Source organism: Myotis yumanensis, unplaced genomic scaffold, assembly GCF_028538775.1.
Source record: "Myotis yumanensis isolate MYYU_CA2020_CCGP unplaced genomic scaffold, mMyoYum1.0.hap1 SCAF_3, whole genome shotgun sequence".
NCBI lineage: Eukaryota > Metazoa > Chordata > Mammalia > Chiroptera > Vespertilionidae > Myotis > Myotis yumanensis.
This window is the reverse complement of record NW_027223754.1, coordinates 2,144,809-2,160,773: the sequence shown is the minus strand read 5'-3', so window position 1 is coordinate 2,160,773 and position 15,965 is coordinate 2,144,809. Positions and strand designations below refer to the sequence as shown.

Here is a 15,965-nt window from a genome sequence, read left to right as displayed (position 1 = left end):
GAAGGAGGAGCTTCAGGGGGAGGAGCTTCAGGGGGAGGAGCTCCTTGGGAGGAGCTCCTGGGAGGAGGAGCTTCAGGGGGGAGGAGCTTCAGGGGGAGGAGCTTTGGGGGGAGGAGCTTCAGGGGGGAGGGGCTTCAAGGGGAAGAGCTTCAGGGGAGGAGCTTCAGGGGAGGAGCTTTGGGGGAGGAGCTTCAGGGGGAGGAGCTTTTGAGGGAGGAGCTTCAGGGGAGGAGCTTCAGGGGAGGAGCTTCAGGGAGGAGGAGCTTCAGGGGGAGGAGCTTCAGGGGAGGAGCTTTGGGGGGAGGAGCTTCAGGGGAGGAGCTTCAGGGAGGCGGAGCTTCTGGGGGAGGAGCTTCAGGGGAGGAGCTTCAGGGAGGAGGAGCTTCAGGGGAGGAGCTTCAGGGAGGAGGAGCTTCAGGGGCAGGAGCTTCAGGGGCAGGAGCTTCAGGGGGAGGAGCTTCAGGGGGAGGAGCTTCAGGGGGAGGAGCTTCAGGGGGAGGATCTTCACGGAGGAGGAGCTTCAGGGGGAGGAGCTTCAGGGGGAGGGGCTTCAGGGGGAGGAGCTTCACGGAGGAGGAGCTTTGGGTTGGACTTGGGAGTGAGGCTGGCTTTAATACAGAATCGAAGGGCGTTTAAGGGAAGACAGTGGGGTCGTGTTCGGAAGCGCGTGGCATCCTGAAGGCCCCGAGGCGGCTCAGGGACCGCCCGGCTAATGCCCGAATGGGCGCGGCCCTAGCCTCGGGCCGTGTTCTCGCTCCCGTGACGCTGCAGTGCTGCCGTTCCTCTGATTCTGCGTGGAGGGGCGGGAGGCAGAGAGGGCTGGGATGTGCGTTTGGACGTGGGAGCTGGCGAGGGGCCGGGCGCGGCCTGTGGGGACGTCCACGCGGGAACTCCTGCAGCTTCATCTCCCGCGAGGAGCCGAGCTTTGTGGGCACAGGTGGGCACAGCGGGCACGCGCCCGTCTACGTGGATCTCGCTCTCCTGAGGGCTCCTTCCTGGAGCCCCTCGCGCGGCCGCCTGCCACGGAGGCTCCGAAAGCCACGTTTTACGCGTGAAAGAGCCCCGCTTGGCAGCCGTGTCTGCCCTCGGGGCTGTGTGCTGGGTGTTCGGTGCCACAAGGGAAGGACCGGAAACCTGGCACCTGGGGCCCTGTCCCTGGTGCTGAACCCCCGTTTCCTCAATGGACTGTAGATGCGAATGTGATCGATTCCAAGAAATAGCTGTTGAGTGGTCAGTGGGTGCCTGGCCAGTCCACTCGCACCGCACCCTGAAGAACTGCGCGTTTAGTGCCCTGGAACCTGTCCTGCGGAATAGTGCATGGGGGGGGGGGGCACCTGTGCCTGGAATTCCACGCCCTGGCCTGGCCGGAGACGCGGGGAGCTGTGATCATTGCACGGTGGGAGATTATACGTATGTGACTTCACTTGCACACAGTGTTGTGATTGGCATCTTAAAGTTTTTAAAGTTATGTTTGTATTGATTTCAGAGAGGAAGGGAGAGGGAGAAACATCAACAATGAGAGAGAATCATGGTCCGGCTGCCTCCTGCACGCCCCCTACTGGGGATGGAGCCCGCAACCCGGGCATGTGCCCTGAGCGGGAATCAAACCGTGGCCTCTTGGTGCATAGGTCGACGCTCAGCCACTGAGCCACGCCGGCCAGGCGGGGGTCTTAGAATTTAAAGTAGGGCTTCCTTGAGGGGCTGGTCACAGAGCCTGGTGAGGTCTGCGCTGAGGCTGGGCCTGCTTTCCTGCGGTTGGAGTCATGAGGGCTGAGCCGGCTGCATCCCACTGTTGGCTGGACCCTGAACGGGTAATAAGAGTAGCCGTGCGTCGGCCTCATGAGGGTGTGGGCACGTCGACAGCCTGAGTCCACGTGTCCTCCCAAGGTCCCTCCCCTAGGAGAGGCTCGACGGCTGCCATGGCCATGGCAGTCATGCGACTCACGTCTGGTTAGTAGCAGAATAGATACGAATGTTTGCAGAGAGAATGACTCCCGCCGGTTCCTTCACCCGTGGTTTGCCAAGTCTTCCCCATGAGCAGGCTGCCCACTGAAGGAGGAGGTTTGTGAAATGGAAACGTTGTCACGTGTGTGAACACAGTGTCACCCTCGGCTTCAGACGGACGGAAGGCCGCGCACGCGTGGTCCGCTCTGTGCGGCAGGAGTGGACCCCGGGGCGTTGCTTTTCCTGTCCCTGACCCTCTAAGCCCCGACTGGGGGGACAGAGCACTACCCACTGACCCCCAGACTGATTCGGAAGAGACGCCGGGGGAGGAAGACACTGGGACCCCTCCTCCTCCTGTGTCGTGTGAATGTTTGTGTGTGTGTGTGTGTGTGTGTGTGTGTGTAGAACCACCCTGGAAGTGTGTTGTGTTTATAATTCAAAAGCAATTTCATAGCCCTGGCTGGTGTTTCCAAATGGTTAGAGCCGTGGTTGGCAAACTGCGGCTCACGAGCCACATGCGGCTCTTTGGCTCCTTGAGTGTGGCTCTTCCACAAAATACCACAAAATACCACAAAATACCACGTGCGGGCGCGCACGTACAGTGCGATTGAAACTTCGTGGCCCATGCGCAGAAGTTGGTGTTTTGTGGAAGAGCCACACTCAAGGGACCAAAGAGCCGCAGGTGGCTCGCGAGCCGCAGTTTGCTGACCACTGGGTTAGAGCATCAGCTTATGGTTTGATTCCTGGCCAAGGGCACCTACCGGAGTGCATGTTTGTTCCCCATCCAGGTCAGGGTGCGTGAAGGAGGCAACCAATCGATATATCTCTCTCACATCGATGTCTCTCTCTCTCTCTCTCTCTCTCTCTCCTTCCTTTACACTCTCTCTCTGAAAAGCAATGGAAAAAATATCCTCGGATGAGGATTGGCAATAAAAACCAAAACAATTTCAAAAACTTTTTGCAGAAAACAAGAAAAACGTTTTTTCAGACTCTTTGTTCTCCGCCTCATCCTGGTCTTCACGTTCCTACACCCTCTTTATTTTTTAATGTCCTTTGCGGGGAGGAATAGTGCCGTCTGACCTGGGAGGGCGGGCAGGGAATCTGGGACACCCGGGCGGAGAGATTAGACCCCCACGGAGGGACACTGCGCCCCGCGGCGGCCTAATGACACCCTCACGGACCATTAGACGCGCAGGAGAAGCACCTGCCCGCGCAGCACACTTGCCAGAGAGCCCGGTTGGCAGGGTGGCGGCGCGGCGGCTGCACGCTGGGCCCATCTGTCTCCTGGCCGCCGTCTCCGGGAGAAAGCGAGGACGGCTGCGGGCGGGCAGGGCGCCAGGGGTGTTGGCCCTGCGGGGGAAGGCACATGTCCCCGTTCCTGATTGCAAGGTTTTACCTGGATTAGCAAACCTGGTGGGAACATAATGCCTCCGTGTGGAGACTAATCGGCGGAGACTAATTTGATTTGGGAAAAGTAGAATTCAAGACACGCTCTTCCCGGAGCATTTTAGAAGGAGGTAGGGGAGCCTGGCCCGTGTTGCTCGGTGGCTAGAGGGTCGGCCCTCGGCCGAAAGGCCCCGAGTGCGATTCCAGTCAAGGGCACGTCCCTCGGTTGCAGGTTCGATCCCCGGCCCTGGTGGGGGCGCGGGCAGGAGGCAACCAATTGATGTGTCTCCCTCACATTGATGTTTCTCTCTCTCTCTGTCTCTCCCTCTCTATTCCACTCGCTCTAAAAAGCAATCGAAAAATATCCTCGGGCGAGGATTAACCAAAAAAAAAAGAAAGAAAAAAAAGGACACGCTATTCCTGGTCCATTTAAAAATGAGGATAGGGTAGAGTTTAGTTATAATCTCCTAGTCTTCTTTATTTAAAAAAAGAGTTTGATAAAACTTCTTTTTAAAAGGGTCTGTTATGGGCTTATACGGAATTATATTGGAATGATAAAGTATGTGTCCAAGTTCATAAAGGGAAGAAAGCATGGCCCTGACCAGGGTGGCTGGGTTGGGTGTTGTCCCTCGTGCATTGAAAAGTCGCTGGTCCAATTCCGGGTCAGGGCTCATGCCCGGGGTGGGGGCTCAATCCCTGGTAGGCAGCGTGCAGGAGGCAGCCGATCCATGATTCTCTCTCATCTTTGATGTTTCTGTCTCTCTCTCCCTCTCCCTTCCTCTCTCTCTAAAAATCAACAAAAATAGTTTCAATAAAAGAAAGGAAATAGGTATCAACCAGAGCAAATCACGTCTATGTGAGATTTAACCGCAGGTTTACCATTCGTCAAGGCAACAAGAAATGTAGCTACGGGTAAAATTATTTCTTCCTCTAAATCAGCGGTTCTCAACCTGTGGGTCTCGACCCCTTTGGGGGTCGAACGACCCTTTCACAGGGGTGGCCTAAGACCATCGGAAAACACATATATAATTACATATTGTTTTTGTGATGAATCACTATGATTTAATTATGTTCAATTTGTAACAATGAAATTGGGGGTCACCACAACATGAGGAACTGTATTAAAGGGCCGAGGCATTAGGAAGGTTGAGAACCGCTGATCTAAATAGTCACTTTTTGAGGGGAGTGTGCCAGATTTTGAGAGGAATTTCCCACAGAGGGGCTTCCATCAGGGACACTGGATGATGCGAGCACCCGTTCTCCAGCACGGAGCCGTCCCCTCCCCTCCACGCCGCTCCTGACCCTGGGTGCAGGCCCACGGGGGACACGCCTCCTCGCTCCTCGCTGGGGACACACCCTCGTTGCTGGGACAGCTGGCATCTCTCTCTCTTTCTGACCCTTCTTTGCTTGACTTTCTGAACTACCGGACATTATGGGGAATTTGCAGTCATTTTATTTTATTGTTTTAATGTATCTTCTATAATAATAAAAGTGTAATATGTTAATTAGACTGGAAAGCTGAACAACCTTCCGGACATCATTCTGGATGTCCTTCTGGACGAAGCCACAGGGGCAGGGGCCAAGGCAGAGGTGGTTAGGGGCGATCAGGCAGGCAGGCAGGCAGGCGAGTGGTTAGGGGTGACCAGGCAGGCAGGCGAGTGGTTAGGGGTGACCAGGCAGGCAGGCGAGTGGTTAGGGGTGACCAGGCAGGCAGGCGAGTGGTTAGGGGCTATCAGGCAGGCAGGCAGGCGAGTGGTTAGGGGTGACCAGGCAGGCAGGTGAGTGGTTAGGGGTGACCAGGCAGGCAGGCGAGTGGTTAGGGGTGACCAGGCAGGCAGGCGAGTGGTTAGGGGTGACCAGGCAGGCAGGCGAGTGGTTAGGGGCTATCAGGCAGGCAGGCAGGCGAGTGGTTAGGGGTGACCAGGCAGGCAGGTGAGTGGTTAGGGGTGACCAGGCAGGCAGGCGAGTGGTTAGGGGTGACCAGGCAGGCAGGCGAGTGGTTAGGGGTGACCAGGCAGGCAGGCGAGTGGTTAGGGGCTATCAGGCAGGCAGGCAGGCGAGTGGTTAGGGGTGACCAGGCAGGCAGGCGAGTGGTTAGGGGTGACCAGGCAGGCAGGCGAGTGGTTAGGGGCTATCAGGCAGGCAGGCAGGCGAGTGGTTAGGGGTGACCAGGCAGGCAGGCGAGTGGTTAGGGGCGATCAGGCAGGCAGGCGAGCAATTAGGAGCCAGCAGTCCCAGATTGCGAGAGGGATGTTTGACTGCCGGTTCAACTGCAGGATCAGGCCTAAACCAGCAGTTGGACATCCCCCAAGAGGTCCCGGATTGCGAGAGGGTGCAGGCCGGGCTGAGGGACCACCCCCCACATGCACGAATTTCGTGCACCGGGCCTCTAGTGTGTGTGTGTGTGTGTGTGTGTGTGTGTGTATGTGTATGTGTGTGTGTATATATATATATATATATATATATATATATATATATATATAATTTTTTCCCGCTTTCCCAAACTTTATTAAAGAAAAAGCAATGACGATGAATCTCTAAAGCAGCCAATTTTCTGTGATTCTTCCCTTGAAAATGTGATGTTTGATTTTGAAACTCATGCTCCATGGGCGAGAGGCGGAAACCCTAAAAGGCTCCCCTCCCACCTCTCCTGTCTGTGGCCTGTCCCGGCGGCGGCAGCGACTGCCTGAGCAGCTGCCGTGGCTCCAGCAGCTCTCCGAGCTCTTCTCGATGCAGCCATCGCGGGATGTGAGCAGCTTCGTTACGAACTGCATCTTCCGCGTCCAAACCACGAAAGTGCTCGCTTGCTTGGCTTCAGCAACTGCGTCCCGGGTCAGGCGGTCCTGGACCAAGCTGCGTATTGCCTTCACTAAGCATTGCAGGCCACCACCGTGACGCTGGAGCTGAAGCGGGCTGGCCAGCGCCATTGCACCAGCCTTAGAAGCGGGGTTATTAACATCCAGAGTGGTCAGTGGCTCTGCAGCTTTAGCTGCACCGTCAGCATGTCTTGTATCATGAGATACCGAGTCCTTCTCAGCGTTGTCTCCATGTTCAAGCCGAACGGCGAAACCAGGAGGCCAGTCGACTGCTTCTTGTCGAGCTTGAATCTTGAAAGGACAGCTAACGTCTGGGAGATACTGTGCAGAGGACCGGGGCGAGTCACTGCTGTGATGTTTCCTTAGTTCCCTCTGTCTTCAATCTTGGAGTGTCGGCTCTTCTGGTCTCCGAGCCAAACAAGAAAGTTTCTGAATTCTGTCTCATCTTTGCCGCTGAAGCCGGCGGGGTTGTGGTAGGCGAGGGCCGTCAGCTTGTGGCGGAGCATGGTCCCGGCTTCCCGCTCTGTCCCCTGGGCTTCGGCCGGGAGACTTTTTGTAAATATATTTTTATTGATTTCAGAGAGGGAGAGAGTGGGAAAGAGGAAGGAGACACATTGATGAGAGAGAATCGTAGATTGGCTGCCTCCTGCACGCCCCCTACTGGGGATGGAGCCCGCAGCCCGGGCACGTGCCCTTGACCGGAATGGAACCCGGGACCCTTCAGTCCGCAGGCCGACGCTCCATCCGCTGAGCCACACCGGCCAGGGCACATCTGCAGTCATTTCAGCTCTTTTATGAAGTTTAAGTTTGTAGTGGCTTCCTTGCCCAAATGTATACTCTGAGCATCTTGAATTGAGATCACTCCTTCCGTAAAGTGCACATTTATTCACGATCTATGAATGTGTTAAGCCCGCGCCTAGAAATGGCTTTCCCCCTTTCCCTGGTAATTAAATGAGCCGACATCACGGATCGTCGGGGCTCCGAATGTCATGGCTGGCTGCGTTGGGCAATTGATGTGATCTTTGTTCGTCTTTTGCGTGGGCACACGTCTGTAAAGTAGATTATTGAAGAGAATTTAGGAGCGATAATTTCACGGGCAGGCACCACGGCGCGACGCGGCGATGACATTGCGTTCCAGAAGTTAGAAAGGAGCGCCCTGAATGCGTGTTAATGGAGGAAGGGCCTGAGGTGCCGCCACAATGGAATGCTTCCCGATTTAGAAAGTGACTCATGAGTCTCCGTGGCTGATGCCGCCGAGAGCTCCTGTGAGGCGGAGTCCCGGCCCCCAGGCCCCTCCTCGGCTCCGGAGCGACCTCAGCACGGCTCTAGGTCCCTGAGAACTTAAATGCCTGCTAAAACGGGGTGGTTTCCAGGGGGTTAGACGCAGCCGTGTGGTCATGTCACCTCGCAGAGACCGCGGGTTCAGACCAGGCCCCCAACGCAGACAGCCCGGCGTGGAGGGTGAAGGGTTTGCGGTGAAACCAAACGCTTCCGGTACAGAGAATAAATAATTGATTTTGTGGTGGGTGTTTTCTTTTTTTTTTCTGGGTAAACAAAGAACCTTCAAGTGGTTTTCTCTGTTTTCTGCTGAGGCCTAAGTTTCTCAGCCCTTTGACAACATCCCGTTTCTATGGCGACTCCAGGGAACGGCATCTTGCAGTCCTGGCCTCTCACAGAGGCAGGCCCTTCAGGGTTTGTTGCAGCCCTGGGGCTGGCTGTGTCCGTGTGTTTGCCGGGTGCTGGGCGGGCACACGGCGACCTGAGTGCCCCCTGTCTGTGCTCGCTGTCCGGCACCGGCTCCTCCGGACGTGGGCGCAGCGGAGTGCGCGGCCCCTGGGGGTGGAGGTGACAGATGGCAGACAGAGAGCCTCCGGGCAGTGCCTGACCGGGACCCGCGTGTGTCCTGCTTGTCTCCGCGCTGCTCTGTGTGGGCTGTTTGCCGTCTGAGGGAGGAGCCGAGCCCCGAGGTGTGAAGCTGGTCTCCGGACGCGAGGATGCGCCGGCTCTGAGGGCCAGTCACCTGTCCACGGGGACCCACTCCCACTCGCTGGAGCGTCTGTGGGCTTGACCTGGGACCAGCCACCCCCTGGTTCTTCGGCTCGGACCCTACCTCTCGGCCCCTATGTCCGGCTGCTCTCACGTCGCACGCCTTCACCCGGACAGAACTCCTCGCGAGCCGTGGTCACTGTAGGAGGCGGTGCCTCCCTTTTAGTTGGCTGATCCTCACCTGGGGACATGTTCCCATGGATTTTAGAGAGAGGAGAAGGGAGGGGGAGAGACAGAGAGAGAGAAACATGGATGTGAGAGAGACACATCAATTGGCTGCCTCCTGCTCTTACCCCATGGGAGGTGGGGAGTGAACCCAAACCCCACGAAAGGGCCCTTGACTGGAATCGAACACAGGACCCTTCAGTCTACAGACCAATGCTCTATCCACTGAGCCATACCAGCCAGGGCAGTGCCATATATATTTTACTTTATTGATTTCAGAGAGGAAGGGAGAGGAAGAGAGAGAAACATCAATGATGAGAGAGAATCATCGATCGGCTGCCTCCTGCATGCCCCCTACTGGGGACCGAGCCTGCAACCCTGGCATGTGCCCTGACCGGGAATCGAATCCAGTCCCTTCAGTCCGCAGGCCGGACCAGTCAGGGCGGCGCCTCTCTCTTTAAGCAGCAAAGTCTGGGAACGTTCTGGACCCAGCTCCCTCCAAGCACGGCCCGCGCCCCAGCTCCGCTTGTCACGAGTGTGGCTGTGGGTTGACCCCTGGGAAGGTGTCTCGCGGGACGTGGTTTTGCAGCCTGTGGGCCCGTCTGGGAGCGTGTGACCGGGTGCCCGCCGCACGGAGCCGCACGACCCCTGTGACGCGTGCTGGCCCTGGCGCTGGGCGTGGGTCCCTCTCCCGCTGCGGACGCCCCGAACCTGCCGCCGAGCCTGTGCTGCCCGGCGGGTGGGCAGTGCCTGGGGGCAGCTTGTTCACGAGGCGGGCGTTGTGGCCACTCCTCGGGGCCCACACACACCTTAGAGAATCCTAGTGCTGTGGCGGCTAAGGAGGCCCTGGAAGGCAAGCAGGGGACGGGGCCTCCGTGCTCAGCATGGCGCCCACAGCTCTCCCAGGCTTTGAGATGCGCTCTCTCTGGTAGGATGTGGAGTGACGCTGTGCGTCCTTCCCGGCTCTGGGATTCGTGTGTGCGGCTTAGAGAGGAGCAGCCACACGCGCCGTGTTCGCCGGCTCGCTGTTTCAGGCCGTTAGGGGCGCGTGTCAGAAATCTCCAAACACGAGAATTTATCCCCAAATGCTCGCTGTGCCCCGACCATCCTCTGACCAGGGGAGGTGAAAATGTGCTTGTTTTTAGAGCCGGAAACCTAGTCTTGACTAGCGCGTGGTCCATCCGATCGGGAATAAACCCGGAAAGCATAATGCAAGTCATATTTGTACAAAACCGCAAGGGAGAGGGTGAGGGGCAGCCCACGTGTGCCTGTGCGGGCCCAGCGAGGGGGCGCCCCCTCGCGGCCGCTGCGAACTGCACCCGGGCTGCGGGTCTTGCGCACTGACCTGGAGGTGTGTGTTTAAGATCGTTTTTAAAAAGTAAAATTGATTAAAAATCAAAGGCAGTTTTATGCTCTTCTAGAACTGAGGCCAGTTCCGTCACTAACACGTACAGATGCAGTTCTAATGAAATTTCACGAACTACTGCGGGAAATGCTGCCTGAATCTCATGATGGGCAGCCCCGCCCCCAGGGAACCCCGCCTCCTGGGAGCCTGAGAGTATAATCCAAGCATGTCAGACTCAAAGGCTAACACGGGCCAAATAAACAAGGTTTAAGTTTATGCGGGCCACACACACAAAAAAGCTTCAATTTTCATAGAAACATAGGTTTATTTCAATAGAGACATGCTGAATACAAAGGGCTGAAATAAATGAGTCATCGTGAACAAAAGAATAGAACATTTTAACAAAAATTAACATTTTTTCTTTAACATTAACTTACCAGACACTGAATAACTGCACAAATCAATAAGCGTCACACAAGTAAACCTATTTTTCTTGTTCTCCAAAAGCGAAATATTTCCTGTTGCTCACACCAAACAAGTCAGTCCAAAACTAATGACGTGGCCATCGGCTGCTAAAATATTCGCTGCCGGTATTAGTGGAGAGAAATGGTGCGCCTGAGTGTAAGGCGCGTAAGGGAAATGAATGCAACACAATTATAGTCATCAGGCATTAGCGAACATTGTAGTTCGTTATTAATAATTATGTATAACAGGATATTGTAAAAGTCAAGTTACGAAATGTTTATTAAAACGTTTCTTACATACCGTTACATTGTCTGGGCCGCAAAAATATTCATTGTGTCTGCATGCGGCCCATGGGCTGCCAGCTTGACACGGTTGGCGTAGTCCCTGCTCCTGGACAGGTGACCACCGGCTCAGTGGGTTTCATTTTTACTTTATTTTCTCAAATCAGCTAAGCCGTGAGGCTTGTAACTAGGAACAGCTTTGGGTTTTGGCGTGTTCTGGTTCTGATTTCGTGTGTGTGTGTGTGTGTGTGTGTGTGTGCGCGCGCGCACGCCCTCTTTTACATGATAACAGGAACCCTGTCATTCACAATGGGAAGGAAGTGTTACTTGTGGCAACGACACACTTCAACGGAGCAAGTGGATTCACGGCAAAAGGTGTGATTCTGACGTCAGAAGCCGTGTTCGCTGTCTGTGCCTCGGACGCCACCTCTGTAAGGTGAGGTGACAGTGGCCACCTCGCGGGCGGCCGGCCAGTTGTAGTCACAGCCAGGCCCGTACCCCATCCCCTGAGCTCAGCCAGCGACAGCGAGCAGGTGCCTTCCGCTCAGTCGCTACGGTGACTGTGCAACAGACACAGCTGCCGTCTCTCCCTGCGCTACCAAGAGGCGCTTGGGGAAGCAGGGTTTCCGATGACGGGGACTTTAATGCTCTATTTTGTCTCTGTGTATATGGGGCTGCATTATCTGCTTATTTAAAATTATTCCTTATTTAAAAAAAAAACAACGAATAAAAAGCAGCTCAGAGATGTGCGTTCACACTGAAAAGGAAGCAGAACGTAAAAGATGAAAGAACAGGGATGGCCTGAGAATGTAGACGCTGAGCTGGCCAAGCCTCGGCCCCACCTCCGAGCGCGAGCAGCCGGGATGCGTGGGAGGGGACGCTGCCCATCCCGTGTCGTCAGATACAGACAGAGGCCGGGTTTCCTGGGACCGACCCCACCGGGTCTCCACTGGGAGCCGCAGCATCGCCATTGCCATAGCAACCAGCTGTGGACTTTTCTCTGGATGGGTGCCCTGCAGAGGGCTGAGAGCTGAGCTGGGGGAGGAGATGGGGGTCCCGCCTAGAGCCAAGACGGACGTCCCCCCAGGGGCTCCTGAACATCCTGAACACGGCACTGCGGGCTCTCTCGTGGGCTGTGCGTCCTTGGTGTGCCCTTCGCACCGGGCTCCAGGCTCGGAGCGTGAAGGGTTCCCTCCACACGTGTTCCATGGGCATGCGATTGGCTTTGAAAGGATGTGCACTCGTGTCCTTAACTCTGAGAAGTACACAGTGTTTTAATCACATACGAAGCACAGCCCACATGCAGGTAGTGAAAGAACAAAGGCGGTGATGCAACCTTCTGGGGAAAACAAGGCTTTTCCAGCTGCTTCCCCGATGTCAGAGGCCCCTCGAGGCCTCTCTGTGAGTCAGGGAGCGCGTGGGCGCATGTGTGTACATGTGTGCGTGCATGTATAGGTATATGTGCATGTGTTCATGTGCGTGTGCACACCTGTGGTGCATGTGTATATGTGTCTGTGTGCACACGTGAAGGCGTGTGTTCATGTGAGTGCACACGTGGGCTTGTGTGTATGCACATCCGTGTGCAGACATGCCTGTGTTTCTAAGAAAATGACTTCCATGAGAATGAGTTCTGCAGCGTTTCACATTAAATGCAACACCTTGCTGTGCGGTGCTGATGAGATACCCTGACATTAAAGACACTTTTTCTGGCTTCTCGGTTGTGAAGGGTTTTTATCAAGTGTGTTACGAATTTTATGCTCCTTGGGGGACATCCATTATAAGAACGAGGTTCCCCCCCTGTTGCATCAATTATGCGGTGACACTTCCAATGCGGAGTCACGCCTCCGCCCCGGCAGGTGGCCGGCGTGACCGGGACGCTCCTTCATCCCCACCGGCTGTGCGTGAGCCGCGTTTTACCTGGAATCTGTGCACGTTCGTTCAGAAGCCGGGCCGCTGTGGGTTAGCATGCCGGTGGCACTGGGCACACAGGCCGCATTTCCCCGTGGGCACAGACTGGAGCCGGGAGAGCGTGGCCGTCCCCGCGTGGAGCTGTGTGTCCCTGCGGCCTCCACAGGTGCGCCCGCTGCCTCCGCGTGGAAGCCGCTTGTGTCTGAAACAGAGGAACCGCAGGAATCAGGCAGAGCTCTGATAGCTGACTTGTAAATCCCATGGAGCCCACCTTCCTGTTGGCGGTTTCCATCGCAAAATTCCTCGTGCGCTCTGCTTCCCCTGCAGCCGGCGCTGAACCAGCCCCGACCTGCCGTGTGGGAGCCGGGCGCCCGAGGGCCACGGAGCCAGCTGGGCCCGGGGCCCCGTCACGCCACACGGCGCTTGGCTTTCCTGCGGGTGGAAGCGCGCGTGAGCGGCCGTCGGACGGTGGAACGGCCTGGCCCTGGTCAGGGCTGAGGGGCGGTGCCTCCGGGCCACACGCGTGTCTGCTGTGGAGCCAGGAAGCCACGCGGGCGCTGGTGGTTCTTCGGGTCGTCGGCAGGAGGACTGACCCGGACGTGAGTGTCCACACGCAGCCCCCCAGCCCCTTCTAACTTCAGACGGGACCGTGGATGACACCGAACAGAGACGCACTTCCTGGGCCTGGGCCATCGATCGGGCCAGCGGGGGCGGCTGGCTGGGGTCACGGAAGGGCCTGTGTCCGCCACTCGGCCCCAGTCACGGCCCCAGTCACTCAGCCCCAGTCACAGCCCCAGTCATGCAGTTTGTGTGTAACTGGTCGGTTGGTCAGATTTTATCCCAGCATCAGACGCTAGCTGCGCAGCCAGGAATTCCTGTTCGCACGGACCCCGTTAAAGCGAGCAGGGGAACTCAGAGGGAGGCACCTGAACGAGGATCTTAATCAAGCGGCAGAGACGAGCTGCGTCCCATGAAACTCTGATGGGGTTGCTCAGGGCCGGGCGCCTTCTGGTGAGATGGCGCTATTCCTCTTCGTTCTGATTGGATGGAAACCTCCCATTTTCTCTGATGCAGCCGTGAAAAGGTGTCCTTCCCCCAGCGGTTCAGTGCCTCCTCCAGGAAGCCTTCTTGGGTTTCTTTTACAGTTTTATTCCTTTCGGCCACAGAGAACCAATGTGCAGGCACGTGGTGCAGACGCCCATTATGCAGCTGCAGGGAGAACGGGATCTCGCCGTCGGGACCCGTGGCGGCCCTGAGGGCGTCACGCCGAGTGAGATCAGTCAGGGGAAGGCAGGCACCACGTGTTCTCGCTTACACGCCGGATCGAACAAGTCCAGTTGTGGAGCCACAAGGCAGCGTGGCTCCCAGGGGCCGGGGAGGGGCTGGGGGAGACGTTGGTCAAAGGGGACAGCTTTTCCATTGAAAGACATACATTCTGGGGTCTGACCTACAGCACGGCGTCCACAGCTGATAATACTGTGTTGTGTTTGAAATTCACCCCTGGAACAGATCTTACCTACAAGCAACACACCCCAAAATAATAACGAAACTCTGTGGTGGGGGCGGTGGCAATATCGGTCCCCTTGATGGTGGCCATCATTTCACTCACACGTGCCCGTAGGCCGGCGTGGGTGTACCGCCGGCACAGCCAGCTCCTTTTCTCACCCAGCCCGCAATGAAGCGGGGAGAGCTACCCGCGCAGGCACCGCTGCTGGGAGAGCAGGAGGGCTTTCTTGTTCTGTTCCGAAAGAGAAGAGACAGGTCAGCATTTTCTGGGAGCAAAATCTTCGGCCCCAGAGGCAGTTGCAAGAATGAGAAAGACCTGACAGGACTCATGTCACGGAGGCGCAGTGAGCGGGTGGGAGCATGCTCCGTGTCCACGGTGAGTCCCGCACGACCAGCCCGGCGGCGCGTGAAGGAGAGGGTGAGGGGTGTCGAGCCACGTGACACAGTTACTCGCAAGTTCCTCACCTTGGATTATGGAAGGGTGGTTTTTGTGTGTGTTTTATATCTTTTTGACCGGTTTCTTTAAAAAAAAAAAAATTTATTGATTTTTTTACAGAGAGGAAGGGAGAGGGATAGAGAGTTAGAAACATCGACCAGCTGCCTCCTGCACACTCCACACTGGGGATGTGCCCGCAACCAAGGTACATGCCCTTGACCGGAATCGAACCCGGGACCCTTCAGTCCACAAGCCGATGCTCCACCCACTGAGCCAAACCGGTTAGGGCAACCTGTTTCTTAAGAAGTGGGCAGCTCTGGCCCGACCAGCGTGGCTCAGTGGCTGAGCATCGACCTATGAACCAGGAGGTCAGGGTTCGATTCCTGGTCAAGGGCACAGGCCCGGGTTGCAGGCTCGATCCCCAGTGGGGGGCGTGCAGGAGGCAGCCGGTCCATGATTCTCTCTCATTGATGTTTCTCTCTCCCTCTCCCTCTCCCTTCCTCTCCGAAAGCAACAAAAATATATTTAAAAAAAGAAGCAGAGGCTCTGGAGGAGGGGCTGGTTCTGAAATGTCACTCACGGTGCCGGGACCAGGACGTGTTCTTTCTCTCTCACCCAATGGGGACCTGGCAGAGGCGGTGTGGGGGGCAAGGGTGTGTGTCTGTGAAGGGCTCGTTGGATATTACATGAGCCTTTGGGCAGAAGAGCCACGGTGCACGTGGAGACGTCAGCCAGCGGGCGCGAGGGGGCTTCTCCATTTCCACTCGAGTTGGTCCTGTTTCTCGCAGAAGAAACGTCAGGAGCTGCTGGTGGGATGAGCCCGAGCGGGTTGCCGTGGTGAGGGCGGGCACCGGTGAGAGTGACAGCGGGAACCGTCAGTCCTTTCCTCTCTCGTGGTCACTTTTCGGAGCCGAGGAACCGGATTGAAACTTGCCACGTCCGTGTCGAGTCGGTGAGCTGTTTGCTCCAAGAACCAAATTATTCAAGAAAAGCTGGGTGTGGAGAGGAGACGAGGCGCCTCCCCCACTCCCGGGGAGCCCAGCCCAGCACCCTGCTCCCTCCCCGAGGGGGGGCTGGCTTTGAGATCTTCTCAGCACCCCAGGGTGTCCGGCTCCCCCGTAGGCCCCATCTTTTTACTTTATTGATGCGAGAGGGAGGAAGAGAGAGACACAGACAGACAGAGACAGAGAGAACCATCCATCCATCGGTTGCCTCCCATACACGCCACGACCAGGGATCGAACCCACGACCGGGGCATGCGCCCTGACTGGGCGTCACACCCACGGCCTTCTGGTGCACGGGGTGAGGCTCCGACCTGCTGAGCCAGCCGGCCCGGGCTGGCCCCCACCTGTGAGCGTGTCGCGTCTCGCCTGGCCCCTGACATAGCGTTTCCCTGTAAGTTCCATGTCTTCTCCTTGAAAGGTGATGGCGACGTCCCTCGATCGCCCGGCTGGCCTCCGCTCAGCCCTCGGCGAGGAGTCGTAGGTTTGTAATCAGTCGGCATCCTCTGGAATTTAATACAGAAGCATTTATAAGTAAGTACCTTCGATGTGCAGGCTGACGCTCTAACCACTGGGCCGCCGGCCCGAACTGAAGAGCATGTTTATCTGCCTCTCGCCTCGGTTCAGCTGTGCAGTGACACAAACGTGGGGGAGGTGTGCACACTT

At 56.7% G+C, this 15,965-nt stretch overlaps 1 pseudogene; it reads right to left on the bottom strand.

Annotated features, from left to right (window-relative positions):
• Window positions 1-280: 280 nt before the first annotated feature.
• Window positions 281-6,652, bottom strand: LOC139005622 (RNA transcription, translation and transport factor protein pseudogene; annotated as a pseudogene).
• Window positions 6,653-15,965: the final 9,313 nt, after the last annotated feature.